Genomic DNA, 14147 nt, shown 5'->3' on the forward strand with positions numbered 1-14147 from the left:
ATGAGGATCTTCGGTGGAAGTCTGGTGATCATGGCGGCTCCCTGCTTATTATGGTGACTCTGTCCACAGCAGCATTTGATACTGTGACCATGGGGCCATTCTTCACAGACTGCATGGCATGGCAAGGGCATCTGACAATGCCGTGAATGAAGCACTTTAGTTCTTTGAAGACAGGGCACATTGCATTCGTTTGTTTGGAATTGAAACTGAATCCACAGTGGGACAGTGTGGGGTCTCTCAGTGGTATGCTTTTTCCCCTCCTTTATTTAATATTAATATTAAACCCTTTCACACGTTTTACTATGCATAAAGGTGGACACCACTGTTGCACAGATGATCCACAGCTGTTTTGCAAATTGAACAGTGGCAACAGTTTTTATAACATATTTACTGTAATACAAACGTGGGTGCCGCAAAACCAGTCTGAGCCATAATTGCAGAAGAGGGAAGCTTGCGATGGTTTGCATGTGATATAAAGAAAGGATAATAAAAGCTCTGCTCTATAGATTTGAAATTGAATCAATTATGCCCCCCATCTTTCTTCATGTCAAAACTCTGGGCATGGCTTTCGCTTTTCACCTTGAAATGTAGACTTAAGTCATTGGTTGACTTGGCAGACACATCTAATCCATTCTTCTGTTCAGAAAGATGAGCCCATACCCCAGTTAAAAGCATCTTGGCATTATCACTCTTATTTAGAAACTCCTTCTACATAGGTTTCAATAAATGGATTCCCCAGAAAATCTTACTCAAGCCTAAACTGGCTTTTATATTATGCCAATTCTTCGCCCCCTTCATTGGTCCCCTACCCAAGGAAAAGTTCATTTCAAAGTGGTTACCTACTATATGCACATCACTACACCCATTGCTCAGCACCTGATTACCTCACTAATAGATTACAACTTCACAAAACGTATATAGCCTTACACTCATCCGATGGGTTCCCCCTAGAAGTACCAAAATGTAACCTCCCGTCTGCGGCAAGGAACAGGAGGTAACGGGAGGTAACCATTTACTTGTGTAGGAGAAAAGTTGTGGAACTGTCTTCATGAACATTTGAAAATCACCTCCGATCGAACATGATTTAAAAAACAGTTAAAAACGAACTGTCGGTGTGCTGATTCCAAGTCACCCTTGCGTACTGTAATTAATACCTATCGTCCTTAGTGCGATATGAATATAAAAACACCAGTCAACTAATGTTCAATTATGTTTCTTTTTAAAAAAAACAAAAATTCTTCACTTTCATGATTTAGGACCTAATTCACAGAAGCATTTTATAATGGCAAAACCCCATTGTAAAACGCTCTGTTAATCAGGGCCTTAGTCTGTTACTCCATTTCATAATTTAATCTGAACCACATTTTGAGTGTTAGCCTGTATTGCTATTTGTTGCTCTTTTGTTAAACAAAGGGCCTCATCCGAGGTGGGCGCAAAGGGATACCGGGCACCGTTAAGGACATTGGTGCCAGTAATCCCTTTGCGCCCTATTCCGAGGACCCTTAGCAGGACCCGCAATGGGCGCCCGGTTTTACCAGGCACCCTTAGCGGGAGCCGCTAAGGTACCAGAGAGCTTATAACAGTACCGCAAATTGCGGTACCGTTATTAGCTACTTCCCCATTCCCTTTGAGCCCTATGGGGGCTCGAATGGGGAGTGGATTTTTCAATGGGGACTTACTGGTCCCTCCAGGGTCGGAATGGACCGGTAAGTCCCCATTGAACCAGGTCGGACCCGGACCCGGTATGGGAGGTTATCATGGTGCAAATAGCGCCATGACTACCTCCATAATCGGAATGAGGCCATAGTCTCTTTGTTGCGTTATTGTTATTTGGCATTCTGACATGAGTTTTATCATACGCCACTTAACAGTGCCAACCCACCACCCAGCAGGTAGTCAAAATGACCATCTGGGCTGTGGAAGGTTTTGTGGCAGAAAATAGTGCTGCACCCGATGCAAGGCTCTGTACAGAGTTGGTTATATGCATTTAACGCAAGAGAAGCAATTACACGTGAGTCACTGCTGGGTGAACAGAACCCCAGTGGCAGCTGGCTCAGCTGTTTTCATTTTTTTTTGTTTGTTAATTTTCTTTCTCCATTTCCTGATTTCCTTGTAGGCCTACCAGCCTGGTGGTGCATTCAGATGTTTTTTTTAACATTTCTAATTCATGTTATTGCTAGTTTGGCTTTATTTGTTCTGGAGGGTAGCTGGACTCCAATTCATGGATTTCCTCGATTGCAACTGGCCCGCTATGGTTGGGGCAAATGATTCACTCACAATAGGGGACCTCTGATTGGCTATTGTGTTATCGAATGGCATGCACAGTTTCAACCAGCATATTAAGAAGGAGATGGCCCGCCTATACAGCGTGTGGATTCCGAACATTCACCACCTGTGCACAGGAGATGCACCCGAAGCAAGCACATCCCAGACCCTGCAGGACCAACTGCACACCTGGACCAGGCACACTCTCCCTAAGGACTTCCCCTCAGACAACTATAGATAGGCATACGATCCCTCAGAATGCATATTATCATTAAATACTTATTTAGGCATTTCGCCACAGATCTTTGATATATTTCAGGAAGAAAAGATACGAGGAGTAAGATTGAGTGGGTATTTATTTATTTATTTGAATTTATAAAGCGTGCAATGCGGCACGTGGGCATCGTGTGCTGTTACAGCAGTATTTACTTAGATACACAAGACACAAACACAAAGAGATAGAAGCACCTGTCTGTGGTTCTTGGTTACATTAAACCATGGCCAGACAGGTGATAGAAGTGTTGACATACGAAGTAAAGAGAAGACAGGGCAAGATGAGGGGAGAAGGGATACAGTCGACTAAACTAATGTACAATAACATAATTTGCAGAGTTAGATTTCCCATGTGGGGGCAGCGGATCCTCCGGGAGGAGAAGAGTCTGCGGGAGAGCTAGTTGAAGAGTTCAGTTTTAAGATTTTTGCAGAAGGCTAAGTATGAGGTCTCGTTTCGGAGGGTAGTGGGGAGGCCGTTCCAATACTTAGACGTAAGGCTGGAGAAGCAGGTTCCTCCTGCTTTGGCCCTTTTGAAAGTGGGGACTTTCAGCTGGTTGCCGAGGTGTGACCTTATGGGTCTGGCTGATGTAGCTCTGGTGATTATCTCTGTAAGGTAGGGGGGAGCCGTGCAAGCAAGACATTTGTGTGTTAAAGACACTGGGCCTCATTACGAGTTGGGCGCAAAGGGATACCGTGCACCGGTAAGGACACCGGTGCCGGTAATCCCTTTGCGCCCTATTCCGAGTTCCCTTAGCGGGTCCCTTCCTTAACGTCTGGTTTTACCAGGCGTTAAGGACGGGACCCGTTAAGGAACTTTAGAGCTAATAACGGTACCGCAATTTGCGGTACCGTTATTAGCGCCTTCCCCCTTCCCATTGAGCCCTATGGGGGCTCAAATGGGAATGGGGAATAGCTTTTTCAATGGGGATTTACCGGTCCCCCAAAGGTCGGAATAGACCGGTAAGTCCCTATTGAACCAGGGCGGACTCGGTACCGGTATTGGAGGTAGTCATCGCGCTAATAGCACCATGATTATCTCCATACTCGGAATGAGGCCCAGTGTCTTGAAGCGTATTCTTTCCTTGACTGGCAACCAGTGTGCCATTTGTCTGGCTTTGGTGATGTGCTCTCTTTCTGGGATATTGAGAGTAGCCCTAACCACATTGTTTTGAATCACTTGGAGTCAGGCCAGATTTTTGGCGGACTTGCCGGCAAACAAGACGTTGCAATAGTTTAATTTGGCTCCAATGTTTGTCCTAGCGATGAAGATGCAGTTTGAGGCGGATAGGTAGGGTTTAATTGCATTTATTAGTTTCGTGGTGAAGGCTGCTGAAGTAGCTATGACGCTGACCTGGCACGTTAATGGAGAACGTTGAGTCAATGTACACCCCAAGGGTTTTGACTGCTGCTGAGACGGGAATTTGAGAGTTGTCAATACGGAAGGAATTGTACTGTTTGTCTAGTGTGTTGAGTGTTTCCTTGGTGCCTACAATAAGGAGCTCTGTCTTATCCCCATTGAGGAATAGCCCATTGGCAGCCATCCATGCTTGAATGGTGGAGTAGATTTTACCTAGTGCTTCAGCATCTGTTTCATATGAGCCAGTGAGGGGGATGAGCACTTGGGTATCATCAACATAGTTCGTGTAGGCTATGCCGAGATTGTCAAAGTAATTGAAGAGCGGCAGAGGGAAGAGATTGTACAATTTCGGGGATGTGCATGAGCCCTGCAGGACACCCCAGTGTATGGTATTAGGGTTAGCACAGGCCTGTTCGGAGAATACTTTCATGGCTGTCCCTTCGAGAAAGGAGGTTACCCAGGCAGTAGCTTCTTTGGAGAATTGGGCTGTATTGGTGAGTTGTCTGCTGAGAGTCGAGTGGTCCACCAAGTGAAATGCAGCAGACAGGTCGAAAACGAGGAGGAGGGCAGGTTTTCCTTCATCCAATATTTCACCTAATTGGTTTTTAAAATCTAGAAGGGCTGTTTCCGTTCAGTGCCCAGGGCGGAAGTCTGACTGTCTTTTTCCTAATATGCCTTTAGTTTCTAGGAAGTGTTGGATCCGGTTGTAAGCAGCTTTGTCCAGGATTTCTAACAGAAAGGGCTCTGTAGTTGTTTGGTTACGCTGCGTCTAGGAAGGGTCTCTTAAGGAGCGGGCAAACGCAGGCCTCTTAAGGCACTCTGGGACAGTGCTGGAGGCGAAAGAGGCATTAATGAATGCGGTTAGGAAAGGCGTGAGCGAGTCTGCTCAATCTTTGATGAGATTGGCCATGCAGGTGTCACCCTTACAGTTGGAATGTTTTATGTTTTTCATGATGGCAAGTACTTCTCCTTCGGACACATTTCTGAAAGAAAAAAGTGATTTTCTTCCTGTGGAGAGAGGATAGTCCGCTGGTGGGGTGGGCAGAACCGGCTTGGGTAGGGCCACAAGGTGCGGTTTGATTTTGCTTTGTAGGTGTTCAATTTTTTTGAGCATGGCAGATTGGATATCCAGCTCATCAGTTTGGGAAGATGGCGGGGTAGAGGAGACGGCAACAGTTGGGGTTGGGTGAGATTGGGCCAGGGAAGGGAGACGGGGAGTTTGAAGAATTTTCTAGGGAACGAGTTTACACCCACGCGCTATTGCGCATGGATCTGAAGAAATGGGAGGATAGAGGCGAGACTGGATATGGATGAGAGATGAGGGACCTTAAGATAGCAACCTGGAATGTCAGGGGGCTCAATAGTTATATGAAGAGGAATAAGATCATGATGTATCTAAGGAGACAGAGAATAGACATCGCCCTATTACAAGAAACTCACCTTACGAAGGAAAAACAGGATGTGATAAGGAAGAAATGGAAGGGGACCATCATAGGGGCTGCATATTCAGCATACGCCAGAGGGGTAATCACTTGGATAGCACCACATGTCCCCTTTCAGTTATTACAGTCCACCGTGGAGTCTGATGGGAGGATGGTTGAGATACGGGGATTGATAGAAAATAGAGAGCTGTGTATTATTAACACATATGCCCCGAACCAAGATACTGAGGCCTATTTTAAGACCTTATATAGCAAAGTCAGCACATACCTTGAGGGCACAGTTATATGGGGAGGAGACTTTAATTGCACGCTGGACCCCAGGGTGGACAGATCAGATAGGAAGCTAGATAGACCTGCCCCTGCAGCCAAAACCTTGAGGACCCTCTTGCGGGACTTTCATCTGGAGGATGTATGGAGACTGCACCACCCACATGAAAGACAGTATTCTCATTACTCTGCCCCACAAAACTTGTATACACGGCTAGACTATATGTTTGCTACCTCATAGCTGACGGCGGGGCTAGTGCGGTTGGAATACAAAGCGAGGGTCCTCTCAGACCACTCGCCACAGATGTTAACATGCCAATATTTGCCTCCTAGAGCTAGGATCCCAACGTGGCGGCTCAGAGGAGAAAGACACAGTGTTCAGAGGGGACTTGAGAAAAGAAATTGTAGAATATTTCGAAAATAACACTGGAAGCGTAGAATCGGCTGGCACTCTATGGGAAGCATTTAAGATGGTGGTGAGGGGAGAAGCTATATCTAAATCCAAAGGTTTGCAAGGAGGTATAACGCAGGTGTTGCAAAAGGCAGATGCGAAATTAGAGGCAATTATGCATAGAGGAGAGAACTCCCTTGAGGAAGCTGAAACCATAAGTCAATTGCAGCAGGAGTGTGGAGGGCACTGGGAGAGATTATGCAACTTGATCTACAAGAAATACATAGAGAGGCAGCATGCTGGTGGGGACAAGACGGGGAGGTTGCTAGGATGGTTGTATAAAAATGAGACACCCAGACCAACGATTAGAGCAATAAAGGGGGAGAATAGACAAATACACTACACCCAAGAGGGCGTGAACGGTAGGTTCCTTGAGTTCTACCAACAATTGTATGGAGACGCTGAGGGGGGTGATTGGAGTGAGATGGTTGAAACGCTGGAGGATATTGGCTTGCCTAAATTGGGAACTGAAGAGAGGGAGAACCTAGAGGCCCAAATTACATTGGAGGAACTAGAAGCAGTGATAAAGCAATTACCTACGAGCAAGGCCCCGGGAGCGGACTAACTCCCCAGTGAGTTCTACAAAACATATAAGAAGGAAGTGCTCCCCCCGTTACTGTCAATGTTCAATGAAGTGTTACTAATAGGGATACTGCCGGAATCCCTGAGATAGGCAATTATTATTCCGCTTCTCAAGCCTAACAAGCCGAGCATGGACTGCGGTTGTATAGACCGTTATCCATGCTGAACAGGACAGCAAGATACTCGCGGCCATGCTGGCAAATAGACTGAGACAGGTTATTCGCAAACCCATACATCCTGACCAGACCGGATATGTCCCGCAGAGAAGCATATCCGACAATATCAGAAGGCTCCATCATGTCGTAGAGCAAACAGAAAGGGATTCGCACAAAGTTGCAATTATTCCATTAGATGCAGTGAAGGCCTTTGATTCTGTCAAATGGCCTTGGCTGATGTCAGCCCTAAAAGAATATGGAATAGGGCCTGGGTACCTGAAGTGGGTGAAACTACTGTACAGTACGCCACTGGCCAGAGTCAAGATGGGAGCAATCATTTTAGAGAAGTGGCAACTCAGTAGGGGTAGCAGACGGGGATGCCTTGGTCCCCGATGCTGTTTATCCTTGCATTGGAATCCATAGCGATATATATGAGGCAACAATATGAGGAGGTGGGGATCTATACAAAAGAAGGACCGCGTTTAATATCAATGTATGCTGATGATATGCTGTTATACCTGAAGCATCCTGAGGAAAACTTGCAATACATCTTAGAAGTAATGGAGCGATTTGCGGTGCTCTCTGGCATTACAGTCAATCCTAAGAAATCATGTATATTTCCCTTGGGGAGATATAAGGGGGTTCCGCGAGAAAAGCTACCAGTATTACAAATACATTGGGAGACTAGAAAATTTAGATACGTGGGCAGTGATATTTATCACACAGTAGAGGATGAATACAAACATAACACAGAGAAGGCAGTGGCAAACATTGAGAATCGCATGAGATTCTGGTCTAAACTCCCTTTGGCCATGCTAGGGAGGGTGGCACTGTTGAAGATGGTTGTATTGCCGAGGTTGTTACACTTTTTTGGGAATATACCATATATGATACCCAAGCGATTCTTTGTTAAACTTCAAAGCATACGTAGAGGGTTCATATGACATAATACCAAGAATAGAATAGCCCTGTGGAAACTGCAGAACATGTGTGACAAAGGAGGCATAAAACTGCCCAACTTTGAGGTTTATTATTTGGCTAGTCAACTACAATATGTGGCTAAGTGGTTAACGGAAGACTCAACATCGGAGTCTAGATTGTTGAGGTCTGAATGTGTTCCATTTTTTTTAAAGAATGGACATGGCTGCCAAAACCCCCCAGAGGATTGCTCAATTCAAGAACGCAGGAATAAAAACATGTCCCAAATGTGGGAAAGTGAACACAGGGATGATACAAATGTTCTGGGCATGCCCGGAAACTGGAAAATTCTGTGAAGAAGCAGCCCACCGCTTAACCGAGAAAGGGATCACACTAGATGTGAAATCTGTGTGGACATGCATGGTAGGGTGGGTTTCTAGACCGCGCAAACTGAAACACGTGAGTAAACCCAAGGACTTGGCCTATATACTGGCCAAGTGCAGAATTGCCATGGGTTGGAAAGCAAACAATAGGCCAAAGGTAGATGTTTGGTGGCACGATCTCCAGAAATGGGCAGAAGTGGAAACGGTGGTATGGAACAAAGCGGCCAATAGAGGGGGAGATGAGGAAGCAGAAACTCTGATGGCCTGGAGACACTTAGTGGCCACACTGTCTGGGTCCACCCAGGCCTACCTAGGTGAACATGATTCCTTTAAAAATACAGAGGCGGAGGTACCCCTAGAGCAAACAATGGCAGATGGCGCAGTGGAGTAGGCTCGTGTTTGAGGGGAGGGTAATGGGGAGACAGTGGACATTTCACAATATTGTATATAATGCTTGCTTCATATGATATGCACTGTTGGGTTTGTGCTGTTTTTTGTTGATTGGTTGTTGTAAAAGTTAATAAAAATTGTTTAAAAAAATATTCAGGACTCAGGCTCCAAAAAGTTCCCTTTGTCTGAGGCTCTTAGGAGGACCTGTTTCACCCAAGCAGGCGTCTTAGCAGCAGACAGAATGCAAAGGCACACAGAGTTGCAGCAATTGAGTTCCAGTCCCCTGAGAGTTTCATATCCACAGAGCCAGGCGGGAACCCTGCAAAGCGATCTGGAGTGGCCAATTTGGAGTGGAGTGGCCAATAGAGCTGTTGGAGCTGGTGTATCTCTCATCAATTTACCAGACTGCTTAATTATTTACTGTATTTTGCAGATTAATTGTTTTCTGTTTTCAGTACTTTTATGGTAAATCCGTCAGAAATAAAGTCAGTTAATCACCAGTTAATCAGGTAGGGTTAGGCTGGGCCAGCTGTGGTTTGGACCAATGTTTCAGTAATTGCTAGGCGATCTAAGTTATTAGCCAGGATGAGGTTGGCTATGTCAAGTGGGTGGGCTGGGATAGATCTAGTGTTCACCATTGCAGCTTTAAGAGCTGGTGAGATCATGCTAGAGGTGCATGGTGAGGTTAGCAATGTATTTTTCTTTGCATGTGGAAGGGGGCAGTGGTGAGCATAATGTCATAGAGGAGGTTGAAGTAGGGATCACTACTAGAACGTACCTAGGTTTGTGCAAGCGTGTCCCAGCAGCCATCACTTTAGGGGCATATTGCAATCTAAAAAGGAGTGTACAAGCAGCAAGGAAAAGAAACAAGTTGTATTACCAGCTGGGAGAAAAACCAGACAGCTCAGTGGAACTGAGCTGAAAAAACATTTCTAGAATTGCCACTTCTGGACATGACCTCTTGAAGCAGAATTAACAATTTCTTCAATCATAACTATTAGTATCATTCTAACATGTTGATTGGCTGCTCGTCATCGACCCCCTAAAGAACCAAATACATTAAAAAGTCTAATTGGAGGTTTCACTTTTCCCACCCTTAAGAGCTCCCACCCCTTGATGGAAACATAGTCTGCTGGTCAGCACAAAACGCAGCATTTTGATTGGCTGGCATCCTCCATAGTGCAAGGTGATAAAATGCTTGAAGCTAATTGGACCGTTATGTTGTCAACAGTGCAGGCAGTAGCATCTCACTGAAACCGAACAATGGCATTATGCATGGAAATCAGCCAGGGCAAAACTATATTACACGACTTACACCACCCAACTACACAATTTATCGCCTGGATAGACCTGACTCCAAAGGCGGGGTGTTTGCTATCAAAGCAAAAGTGTACCTAGGACTCAGAGAGAAATATGCAATCCTACCTTTTCTTCTGGCGAAAACCTGACCACCAAATTGAGCCTATCCCACACCTCCACTTTAAACCTTCACCTGATTTATCGTGCTCCTGGCCCACCTCTACGTTCGAAGAAGAGCTACTGTACCTTTTCTCTACTTTAAAGCCATCCTCTAAAATGTTTCTCCTCTGAGACTTCAACCTGGTATTGTATGACGAAACTGACGCTAACGCCCTATGACAAGACAACTCTCTTAGGGCTATTTGCTGTATTCAACACATCCCACACACTCAAAAGGCTGCATTCTTGACTGGCTGGCTGCCTTTAACTGTAACACCCGATAACCTCCAACAAGCCTTGCCCATGGACAGACCACACCATTATCCTATTCACTATACCTATTTTCAACATACCTCCCCCCCGCCCCTCTGCTCGCTACCATTGCCACAAGGTGCTCTAGAAACATCACCAATGCCAATATCCTGTCATTTCTGAATGGCCTACTTGACCCTCAGTCTTTTTCTAATGACCCAGTTGCCTTAGTGATCAGTACAATGTGCTGGCGCAGGTGATAAACACTGTAGCACCCCCCAAATTTCAGAAACCTAAAGTGGCCTCACACTGCAAGGATTGGTTCTTCTCCAACCTCAAAGCACTTCGACTGCTCAAACGTGAAGCTGAAACTAAATGGAACAACACAACTGCTTTAAACAAATCTACTTTCACCCTTGCCTCTACCAAATACAAAAAGGACATCCAATTACAAAAGAGTTCGACCTACAATGCCAGAATCCTGAATGCTAAATCAAGCACTAGGGGACTCTTTGCCATATTAGGGGAAGTTGAGTCCCCTGGACCCCTCCCCACAAACTGCACACAGGATCTCACATGGTGTGTAAACATTCGAAATGCCTTGCTTCTCAAAACTGAATCGCCACAAAAAAGATCAGCATCAAGAGAGACTCACTAAACACTACTGCACCTCACCTCACACACCTGAGATCCAAGTCGGCCCACACAATCTTCCTTGTTTCAAATTTAATCTGGTCACTGAAAATGATGTCACTCAAATTATTAAGGGCCTCAAACCCTTGCACTGCCAGGGCAACATCAGACCTGCAGGAGCCATCAAGGAATGTGCCGCTCCACTGGCATCATTCATTGCCTTCCTCATTAAGGCCTCCTTTTCGACTTGCTTTGTACCTACCAGCCTCAAGGATGCCTGGGTCCTCCTTAAACTAAAAATAAAACCGTCGACCCAGCTATCCCGACAAACTACCGACCGATCACCACTGTCCCCTTCCTACTTAAATTCCTGGTCTGCGAGGCATACTTACAAAAGATTCAACTTTACCTGTAAATCAACAATCTCTTGGGCCTACGGCCATCTGGCTTCCGGCCTGGATATGGTACAGAATCTCCTTTGCTCGATCTCAAGAGCCAACTGGATGAAATCAAAAACATTGGTAACTCAGCCCTCCTTCTCCTATTGAACTTATCGGCCGCCTTCGACTTGGTCGATCACCATATCCTTTGCCGTCACCTGGAGTCAGATGCACTATTTTCATCAGAAGCCATCACGTGGATCAATTCCTTCCTCTCAGAGAGAACCTCAACCGCATCAGCCCCCTCGGCCCCCATCACAGGCGGTGTCGCTCAAGGGTCATGTGTCTCCCCTACCTTGCACAAAACATTCACAAAACCTCTCTTTGTCTTACTAGATGCTAAAGGAACATCTTACACCAATTATGCGGACTACACACAAATTCTACTACACCTCATGTGAAACTATGAAATTTACACTAAGAACTTACACTCAGTCTACCACACCATCCAGACTTGGATGGCCTTCCACCTCCTTTGTCTTAATGATAAGAAATCTGAGATCCTTTTGGTCACAAACCCAACAAGTTGGACTTATCCTATTATTCCTTTATCATAGAGGCTAACACCATCCAAGTCTCCAACAACATCAAAACATCAGGTGTTTACCTTGACTCCACTCTGTCCTCACACGTCAGGCCAACGCGATCACCTCCTCTGCGACCTATACATCCAAGTTAATTAATGCATGTAGACCATTCCTTAACATCGAAAAATGCACTCCCATTGCGAAGGCCCTCATCAGCTCTAGATTGGACTACGGTAACACCCTTTTTGCATGTACCTCCTCTCACAACGTCAACAAACTGCAGCTTATTCAAAACAATGACCTCAGGGCGGGCCTCAACATACCAGAGTGTGATCACATCTCAGCTGCAAGAAAAAGTGTTCATTGGCTTACTGTACGAGAGAGCGTATCATATTTAAAACTCTAACCAGTACACATAAATCCCTGTCTAACACTGCCACGAAATACCTGACACAAAAATTTGCCAAATCACAATCTTCAATACCGACCCGCACCTCATGCTCCCACTTACTCTCCATTCCGTGCTTCAGGCACACAAGATCAGGGGGAGCCAACTTCCCAGTTATAGCTGTAAAAAACTGGAACCACCTACCACCTTACCTAAGAGCTGAACAATCATACTGGGCTTTCCGGAAACAACTCAAGACCTTACTGTTCTCAGACAACAAGCTCCTTGTCTAACCACAAACTCACCTGTATACATTTTTGCTCCTGTGATACCACCTTGTGTAACCAGCGGCTTGATGCCCCAGGGCTTAGTGTGCTTAATAAATGTCAAAATAAATACATAAAACCAAGCCCCACCTACCTGCTCTTCTACCTACTAATATAGTGTACTGACCCAAATTTTCTTTGACCCTAGCCCTATGCATGTGTTTCTGCTGCTTCACCCCCTCCCTACTAGTTCCCTGATGTGTAGCACAGCTGTGTATATTCTAATTACCAGGTGATGTCATCAATCCCCATGACCACTGCATCGCTACCCGGCCCAAAGGCCTTCTAAAATACTTTTCATAGCGTGTACTTGCACCACGCTATAGAACGCTAGATCTGCACCTTCACAAAGGTCTCGCCCAACCGTCATACAATGGAAGAGGTGTTAACTTGATCACTGACTACATCTTAATTCCTGTGCATGAATGGCCAAAATGTGCAAGCTTTGGAATGCTGAGAAGAATCAAAAGCTATCACAATGCTCCAACCATTAAAAGAAAATATTACAATGAGAGTAATAGTGAGATGGGGTTCCAGGCTTCGAAGTTAACTGATCCAATCTAATAATCTTGGAACCAGATGGGGTCTTACCTTATGACGAAACATTTTCTTCAATGACACCATTGGCTAATAAAGAGAGAACAATATCACCAAGCGAAACTGGGCCCAAAAATGAAAACAATCATTGTTTTGATCACGAATATGCTAATCGAAATCAGAACTTTAGGGTCATGCAGTTAGTTGATTACAAAAGTAAGAGCCCAATATACATTCAAGGGCCACGAGTAGAAAAGAGTATCTTGATGTTTTTAATTGGGACATTATTGAATGGAAGCGACTATTACCAAAGATGAGTGGGTTGATCACTTCACTGATATCTTTAATGATGTATACTGAGAATTGGACACAGTGAAGTTTGCAAATAAAGTGATTGCCAGATCTGCCAATGGTCAACAAAGCTTTCACACTGACTCCTTGCAAGATTGTTTGAAATGTCCACTCATGTTGGAAACACTCCATTTAAATAATACAAAAATCAATCTTTCATCAAGCAAAGGGCAAGGATCCTGGCTCAAATTCCATACAAGAGGACGTTTTTCTCCATGTTGCGCCTTCATGGCCCCCTTGTTGGGGGCCTGTTTCTTAATTTCATAGACACAGAAAAATGTCTTTAGTCTTGGCATAATAGAGTCATCATGCCTCTTTACTAATGTGGCTCCCCAAATTTGGTGAGAGCTTTCAAGCCAATAAACTTGAAAGATATTGACTTCAAAATCTTTTGTCACATAATTTCAAGGGCAGTAAATCATGGATCAGTGAAAAATAATCCATTCTTAACCTTGCACACGGTCACTTCAGACCGGGCCTGTGGACCATTGATCATATCTACATTCTCCAAAATAAAACCCATTGGCTTTTCAGAGCCAAAAACTGCATTTGTACAAAGCCTTCTTGGACTTCTCCTCAGGCATTTGATCTTGTGGACAGAGCACAGTTATGGGCAAAATTGAGAACTGTGGACAGAGACGAGACCTTGTTGACAACTATTAGTGCCCTTTACACAAACACTTATTCACAAATCAAGTTTGATGCTCACGATAAAATCTCCAGGAAATTCGTGACCTTGTGAGATGTGAAGC

At 44.9% G+C, this 14147-nt stretch overlaps 1 protein-coding gene across 2 annotated transcripts in view; it reads right to left on the bottom strand.

Annotated features, from left to right (window-relative positions):
* ST8SIA4 (ST8 alpha-N-acetyl-neuraminide alpha-2,8-sialyltransferase 4) overlaps positions 1–14147 on the bottom strand; it is a 715738-nt gene that overhangs the window by 268125 nt on the left and 433466 nt on the right. The gene's annotated exons all lie outside the window — the stretch shown is intronic.

The sequence above is a fragment of the Ambystoma mexicanum genome, chromosome 6p, assembly GCF_040938575.1.
Source record: "Ambystoma mexicanum isolate Mex_15411 chromosome 6p, UKY_AmexF1_1, whole genome shotgun sequence".
In the NCBI taxonomy this organism is placed as follows: domain Eukaryota; kingdom Metazoa; phylum Chordata; class Amphibia; order Caudata; family Ambystomatidae; genus Ambystoma; species Ambystoma mexicanum.